This window comes from Nuphar pumila, chromosome 13, assembly GCF_984573655.1.
Source record: "Nuphar pumila chromosome 13, dmNupPumi1.hap1.1, whole genome shotgun sequence".
In the NCBI taxonomy this organism is placed as follows: domain Eukaryota; kingdom Viridiplantae; phylum Streptophyta; class Magnoliopsida; order Nymphaeales; family Nymphaeaceae; genus Nuphar; species Nuphar pumila.
In genome coordinates, this window is record NC_143261.1 from 5,268,738 (window position 1) to 5,277,304 (window position 8,567).

Here is an 8,567-nt window from a genome sequence, read left to right on the forward strand (position 1 = left end):
GCTTCCGATAATGATAACCCTTCCTCAAGAATTGTCGTTATTGCCTGTCTCTAACGACAAGTCACTTATTGTTCGAACTTGTTCAGTCCACTGAGCTTTGGATTGTTTCCAGAGCAAACTAGGACACAATTTCATGCATTATCATCCATGTTCTTCTTATTTGCATACATTCATCTATTAAATTGCGTGCATTCATCAAAAGTCTATAAAAATTTGCATTCATTCATCTTTATTTAAAATAAAAAAGTGCATTCATTTGCATGACATTTTCACTGAGGACCCTGGGGAGAGAGTGAAGTCAAAATTGGGATGCATATCCTCCCACCAGCGGTCAAAGCTAGCAGTGGTGTGGTGCCCAGAGCCTCAGAAGCCTTCACGGTCAGCACAACAGTATTCCAAGAAGAGGTGACCATCTCCAAGTATGCAATCCACTTGTTGGAATCCAGATTCATCTCCTCCAGCTTATCTTCAGAAGCCCTATTGTTTATGGTCCCTTGAACCTGCGAGAATTGGTGCATGCACAAATATGAACAATACAAGATCCTATATTAAGGGCCCGCCAACCAGAGAACCTTTTGAGGAATCAATATCGTAAACTTGGGAGGACCAAAAGTGGCCAATGATAGGATGTCCCAAGTGATGAACTCACCCTTCAAGTCATTGAGCAACTGTCGATAAATCTTCACAGACCGACGTTTCGAGGATCCCATGAAATCAATATATTTTTCTGGCAAATTTCTCATCATGAGAATTTGAGAAGGTCAAAGATCAGGGACATGCTCGTAGAACCAGATCTCTAAGAGGACTTTGTTGTCAATAAATCCCTTGTCTCGACGATATGCGAAAGAGCTTAGACCCTTGTACAGGCAAGCCAAAGCCTCAATGTCTAATGAAAGATGCTTTCCATGGATTCATAAGCTCATGAGGCAAGCCAATTCTTCAAAAGATGAGCGTGACGAGAATCCATAAGCTCTCAAGTCTCGCCAAAGACAATGAAAGCAACCAGGCACAACATAAAGCTACCTCTCAGCCTTGTCAAGCATTGATCAGACAGATTCTTAGTATCAGTGAAGTTGTAATTCGTTTTTCACAAGGATCATAGAGATAAGCACGAGACTCTGCCACGATTCATGTGCGGCCATTGCACTCCACTGGTTAAGTTCCGTAAAGATGTTCGCTCATCATAGGGAGAACAATACAAGAAAAACTGGTTTTGGAGTATTTCACCATGATATGGAGAAGTGAGCCCCAAGATGGTAATTCACTCATCCAAAGTAATTGTGAGATCCCCCAAGAAGCCAGAACATGTTAGTGTGCAGATTTCATCTTTTTGCAAGTGTCTAAGTGAGCAAGCCATTCACCTTGAAAGAGCAAAGTCAAGCAACCACCAACAAATTTAAAACAATCAGATACTCCTTGTGATAAAACTCAAATACTAGCACCAAGTCCATAAACCAAGGAGGAGGAGTAATAGAAGGCACAATGTTCTTCGAATTCTGTATCCATAGAAAAAAAAGTCAAAGTTAGAGGGAAGAACAAGAAAAAAGTAAGGAGAAAGCAACCCTACCACATCCCCTTCTTTCATGCGATAATATTCGTGAGTCAGCCCCAAAACATTGATGCAAAGAAACAGTTTTCCTTCCCAATCATCAACATAGCTCAAAGAAAAAGAATCACAAGAAAGAAAAGACTGAAAAACTCATTGATATCTTGTGTAACGCCAAGAAATTTTAACCAAAATTTTTAGACACTTTTTTTAATGCACCATTTAAGACTGGGTTTCATCAAGGCATTGCTTTAACCAGATCAAGCTCTAAGGAGTTGACCTATGCAAGCACCAACATTTAATAGCCCCTTAGAATAGAATTCGAGAAAAGACATTAAAGACAAATCTAAAAGGCATTGTTCTACTGAACTAAGTTCTAAAGAGTTAGCTTGCGCGCAAGCACTCTTTCTAGCCAAAAGGAACCTCGTAGAACCTAGTTTACATAAGGAACCACCTTAGCCAAATCAATTTACAAAAAATAGCAAAAGATTTTTTCTTTCGAAAATGAGTTGCAAATCTTGGGAGAGTCACATGTAATATAACATGTATAGGGCTGGATCTTAATTCATTGGACTTGGATCCATATCCCAACTTAGAATCTGGTTCCAACTTGAGGAACCTGAGTTCAAAACATAATACTTATGTATGAAACATGGCATATGCCAAACCATTCAACATTAAGCAAAAACAAGTAAGTTTTTGCATCCATCAAATGTTTAATGTTTTCAAATCCAAAATCTAAAACTAAACTAATGTTGGACAAGTTAAGAGTCTGGTTCAATGGCCTCCCGTCCTTGCACTCCACCACCATAACCATTCATCGTTTGTAGAATTGTTAAATAGGGGGTCAATCTCTTCAAGTCTGATAGGAGAACAATCACTTCATATGTTTGCAAAGAATTGAAATATACAACACATAATCATATTAAATGAGCATGATGCATACACTTGCAAACATATATAAGCTTGCATTAAATCACATAACTCATGCTTTGCATCACATAAACTTATTAATATCTAAAATCATGCTTTATATCACAATATCATGCTTTATAAGTCATGTTCACATGATAGACATGCTACCATATTTCATACATAAGCAATTGCATAATGCAAATAAAACATACTCATGCATACTTAAGTAGTTGAATAATTAGGGCATATGTTCATCACAATTGTGTCAAATAAGGTTTTTGTCTTAGTTTTTGTTATAATACCCATGAGTACAACGTGGATACAATTGCATAGAAGAGAACACTATGGGTGTTTATTATGCTATGTCTTTTGGATTCTTCATACGTCTAAATACTCATGGCAACCAAAATAGGCAATCCTTGATCAGGAAGAAACTTTGCATAGACATAATTTCTAGGATGCATAAGCTAACTACTTCAGTAGGCATGGGATCTTTCACCTAGGATACATTGGTAGTCCAGATCCTTTACCTCCTGAGGATTGATGACCAATGAAATGCCCTTACCCTTACAAATAATTAAAGACAGATATACAACTGACATTCATATATATCATGATTACTTTAGGTTGTACCAATTACCCTCTCCAAGGTAGATTAAGTGAATAAATGGGTTATGAGGTCTCTTTAATTAATGGTTTAGCATATTTTATAACCCATCCACCAGTGCTCTTGTGCCTTTAAACCAACCTAATGAACACTTTGCCTAAGAAGGTAAATCAACAAGTTTTGTATGTATGTGTTCATCATGGTAAATTTTTTGTACTCCATAAGTCCATTGACCTCCGTATCTCATTCCCAAGCTATCACATGTACATGTATACCCTGCACGCCTTGAGGTACGAACATACATCACACGCCCATAAGCATTTGGGCACCATATAGTTCTATGAACCACAAGTTCGTATATGAGCCATATCATGTTTATGCATGCCTTACGTGTCTTATAAAAAAATATTCTAATATCATGTTCATGCTTGCCTTGCACGTCTTATAGAACAATAACATGTAATATCATATATTCATGCAAGCCTTGCATGCCTTATAAAACATATAATCTCATAATATCATGTTCATGCATGCCTTGTACGCCTTATAGAACAATAACATGTAACATTTTTCATTCAAACATCCATGATTACATATACCTCATGCATATGTTCTATGTCATAGCCACATGTAACAATATTATCAATATATCATGATAGTGTATAACTTATACTAGGCATCATTCAACATCATGACCACATACGACATATTCATAGCAAGCATGATAACATGAAACTGATTTTTCATAAGCATACATGAGGCATGAGAATGCTTTTGCTCATACACAAAGCACTTATGTCATAGAATTGATTTGTGGTGCTATTCACAAAGCACTTATCACATGTCATGCAAAGCACTTATTACATATCACAAATTTAGTTGTAATGCTACTTCACAATGCACTTATCACATGGCATAAAGTTGATAAGTAGTGATTATTCACCAAGCACTTGTCACATGACATAGCACTTCACATGTTATAGTGCTTAATTTACAAAGCACTTATCACATGTCATAGGATGGATTTGTACTGCTTATTCACCAAGCACTTATCATATGTCATAACACTTATCATAAGTACATATCTTGATTTTATATGCATATGATCATCTTTAAAAATCCAAATTTGTCTTAGCACAAGCCTTATGTACATAATATTTCATATTTGCATAACTCATTTTTATTTCAAATTGCATATTATAATTGAGTCTAAACAAGTATCCACAATCCGAATTTGGGAAAACCCCAAAGTCCATAATATACATTATATCTCAAACATACAAATTAACATTCCAACATGCTATTGTCATTTCAATTAAGCATGAATCAATACTCTAACAAGTGATTAGATTATGAATTAAGAAAAATCCCTAATTTCAATACATGAACCCATTATGATTTGCATGAATTAATATTACAACATGCTATTGACATTCAATTAAGCATGAATCAACACTAATAATTTATTAGAGTGTAAATTAGGGAAAACCTATAATTTCAATATACGAACCAATTATATTTTGCATGAATTAACATTACAATATATTATTGACATTTATTTAAGCACGAATCAATACTCTAACAAGTAATTAGAGTATAAATTAGGGAAAACCCTTAATTCTAACATAAGAATTGAATCTAATACTCTAACATGGGATACATCACTCTAATATGGGATGATTCAATTTCAACATATGATTCAATTTCAATTAAGCATGATATATGAAATTCAATTTTAATTAAATATGATACAACACTCTAATATGTGATTAGAGTGTAAATTAAGAAAACCCCCTCATAGAATTGAATCTAAATTATATGAATTATCATTCCAATATGCAATTCAATTTCAATTAAACATGATACATGCAATTCAGTTTCAATTAAGCATGATACAACACTCTAATATGGGATTAAAGTGCAAATTAGAAAAAAAACCCTGATTCTAACACAAGAATTGATCTTAATTGTATGAATTATCATTCATATATGTAATTCAATTTTAATTAATCATGATATAACACTCAATCAAGTGATTAGAGTGATAATTAGGAAAAACTCATAATTCTAACATAAAAATTGAATCTAAATTGCATGAATTATCTTTTCAACGTGCAATTCAATTTCAATTAAGTATGATACATGTAATTCAATTTTAAGTAAGCATGATACAACACTCAATCAAGCGATTAGAGTGCCAACTAGAGAAAACCCTTAATTTTAACATAATAATTGAATCTAAATTGCATGTATTATCATTTCATTATGTGATTGCAAACATATGTGAATCGTTTCATGTACTTTAATACACTACAAGAAAAAACGTTGTTAGCGACAAACTTTAGCGACATAAATATTCTGTCGCTAGTTAGCGACGGATTAACAGGCGAAAAACATCTGTCGCTATAATGAATGAAGCTTACGAAAACAGCGACAGAATATAGTCTGTCGCCAAGTCCGTCGCTAATTAGCAGCGACTTTTGCGATATATTGTTTTGTCGTTACGACCGCACCATTTGGCGATGACATTTGCGACAAAAGTCATTCTGTCGCTAATTAGCGACGGACTTGGCGATGGAATATAGTCTGTCGCTCATTTCGTAAATTTGATTTATGTTGGCTTAGCGACAAAATTAATCTGTCGCTAAGCCGTCACTAATTTTCGAATAACCCTAATCCTAGACAGCTTTTCCTTTTCTTCTTTCGCTGCTCCCGCCGTTCGCCGTTTGTCGGTCCCACTCCCGTCGTTCGTCGTTCGCCGGTTCCACTCCCGCCGTTCGCCGGTCCCACTGTCCACAGGCCCCGCCGTCCGGAGACAGGTAAACTCGCATTTTCCTGCAGGGAGTTGACCCCCTGCGTTTTCTGGACGGGGGTCGACCCTCTGCTGTTCCGGCAGGGTGTTAACCTCGTGCATGTTCCGGCAGTAACCCCCTGCCTTTCCGGCAGTAACCCTCTGCCTTTCTGGTAGGGGGTCGACCCCGGCAAGGGGTTAACCCCCTGCCTTTCTGGCAGGGGCTTAACCCCTTGCCGGAATAGGCAGGGGGTCGACCCTCTGCCTGCTCAGGCAGGCATGCGACCCCCTGCTGTTTCAGCAGGGGGTCGACTCACTGGCGGAAAGGTTGGGGGTCGACCCTCTGCCCAAACAGGGGGTCAGTTAACCCCCTATGTTCCGTAAGGGGGTCGACCCCCTGTCGGAACAGCAAGGGAGTCGACCCCTTGCCGGAATAGTTTTTTTTTTTTTTTGTGGTGACTTCATTTTAAAACAACATTTTTTTGTGCAGATTTTTCAACGGAACCAGCTCGTGCTCAACCACCTGTGGTAAGTAAGTGACAAAAACAATGCAAATCGGGTAAATACCTGTGGTGAGTAAGTGATGCAAGCGTATCACATGCTATTTAATTTATTAGATGCAACACTTTATTGTTCACACACTCACTTAGTTGTTGATATTTAGGGTTGCTTTGTTGGAGTTCGAAGATCATGCTGAACATGATTTTAATGTATGAATATGGAAGTGTTCTTATTTTTGGAGTACGGAGTCCATGCTAGGCATGATAGTAGTTAGTGAGATATTGAAGTGTGTTTGCTGCAGTTACATGTTTGCCATTTGTTTGATATGAATAATTACGATGTATTGCAATGTTTGATGTAATTGTATCTATGCTTGCATGTAGTTACTTTCAATTTGATTATGACTTCCATGTGAAATTTTATAATGAAAGCATGCTTCCAATGATTGTATCGTGTCATTAATAGTTTGCACATGAAAATATTAAGTTATCAATGCATGCATCAAAATTCTTGTTATTGTATGACATCATATATTGCATGATAAAATTAATATTTTCTTCATCGTAGCGTTCTGATTGTTCTCTTTTAATTCGTTAGGCTATTATTCGTAACATCATAAGAAAATGACTGCAAACCATGAATGAATGTACCGTAGGATAGTAGACAATGAGTTATCACATGAATATATGGATGGTGTTGACAGTTTTATTGAATTTGCAACGGCAAGTGTCAGTACAGTGGATCCCACAGGTCAGATTAGGTGTCCCTGCAAGATTTGTAAGAATAATCGATTTATAGAACCTCATAGCGTTAGACATCACCTATACAAGAAGGGTTTTGTGAGTGATTATCAGAACTAGATGTTTCATGGAGAAGAATTTAGAAACGATTTTGATGCACAAGTGAATGTGGTGCACAATAATTTATATACGGATTTGATATTTGATGTCGCAGGAACAAAAGTGGGTTCTACTATGACTTCTAGTGATATAAGAACTGCCGTAGATGAAGAATCACCAAACGATGCAGCTAGTAGATTTTATGATTTACTTAGAGATGCTGATGAGCCACTTTGGAACGGTTGCGAGAGTCACACTATCTTGTCTGCAGTTCTTCAACTAATGAATTTGAAGTCCGAGTATAATTTGAGTCAATCATGTTTTGACTGTTTGTGCATGATTGTGAAGAGTATGTTGCCCAAAGATGAGAAATTGCCACAAAATTTCTATCGTGCGAAAGTTATGGTCAACGCTCTAGGTATGGGTTACAAAAAGATTGATGCTTGTCCAAATCACTGCATGTATTTCAAGGAACAGGAAAACAACATATCATGCCCGTCATGTGGGCATCCTCAGTTCAAGCCAAAGACAAGAGACAATGGTAGCACGAGATCAAAGAAAGTTTCATACAAGTCGCTCCGCTACTTTCCTATCACTCCTAGATTGCAGCGATTGTATATGTTTTCAAGGACAGCTAAACACATGAGATGACATGCAAATAAAGTTCGACACGATGAAAACAAGATCATGCATCCTGTTGACGCTGAAGCTTGAAAGCACTTTGATCGTACTCATCAGAACTTTGCAATGGAAGTGTGAAATGTTAGACTCGGTCTATGTACAAATGGATTTAATCCATTTGGGGGTAGATCAACTCCATACTCATGCTGGTCAGTATTTGTAACTCCATACAACCTTCCACCAAGCTTGTGTATGAAACGTCCAAATCTTTTCTTGTCTCTGTTGATCCCTGGTCCGACCTCACCTGGCCAAAATCTTGATGTATATTTAAGGTCATTGATTGATGAACTAAAAGTACTGTGGGATGACAGTATTACCACGTATGATGCCCACAAAAAACAAAATTTCAACATAAAGGCCACTGTTCTATGGACAATCAGTGACTTCCATGCATATGGTATGTTATCTCGTTGGAGCACACATGAGATGTTGGCATGTTTGTACTGCATGGAGGATTCAAAAGCTTTTAGATTGAGGCATGGAAGGAAGCTTTGCTGGTTTGAGTTTCATCGTCGATTTCTACCCAGCGACCATCCGTTCCGACGATAAAAGAATGCGTTTAAAGCAGGCACAACTGAAACAGAAGGTTCATCCTCAAGATTGTCTGGCATAGAGATTCTAAGAAGATTGTGATACTTTCCAGATGTATTAGCAGATGCCCGCAGTCCTACACCCTTCCGTGGATTT

General features: G+C 37.2%; 1 long non-coding RNA gene across 1 annotated transcript; it reads right to left on the bottom strand.

Annotated features, from left to right (window-relative positions):
• Window positions 1–212: 212 nt before the first annotated feature.
• Window positions 213–2,676, bottom strand: LOC149817601 (uncharacterized). Its single transcript, XR_016427336.1, has 2 exons — window positions 650–2,676; window positions 213–500 (listed from the first exon to the last, which is right to left on the bottom strand). It is a non-coding gene; the product is annotated as an uncharacterized LOC149817601 (long non-coding RNA).
• Window positions 2,677–8,567: the final 5,891 nt, after the last annotated feature.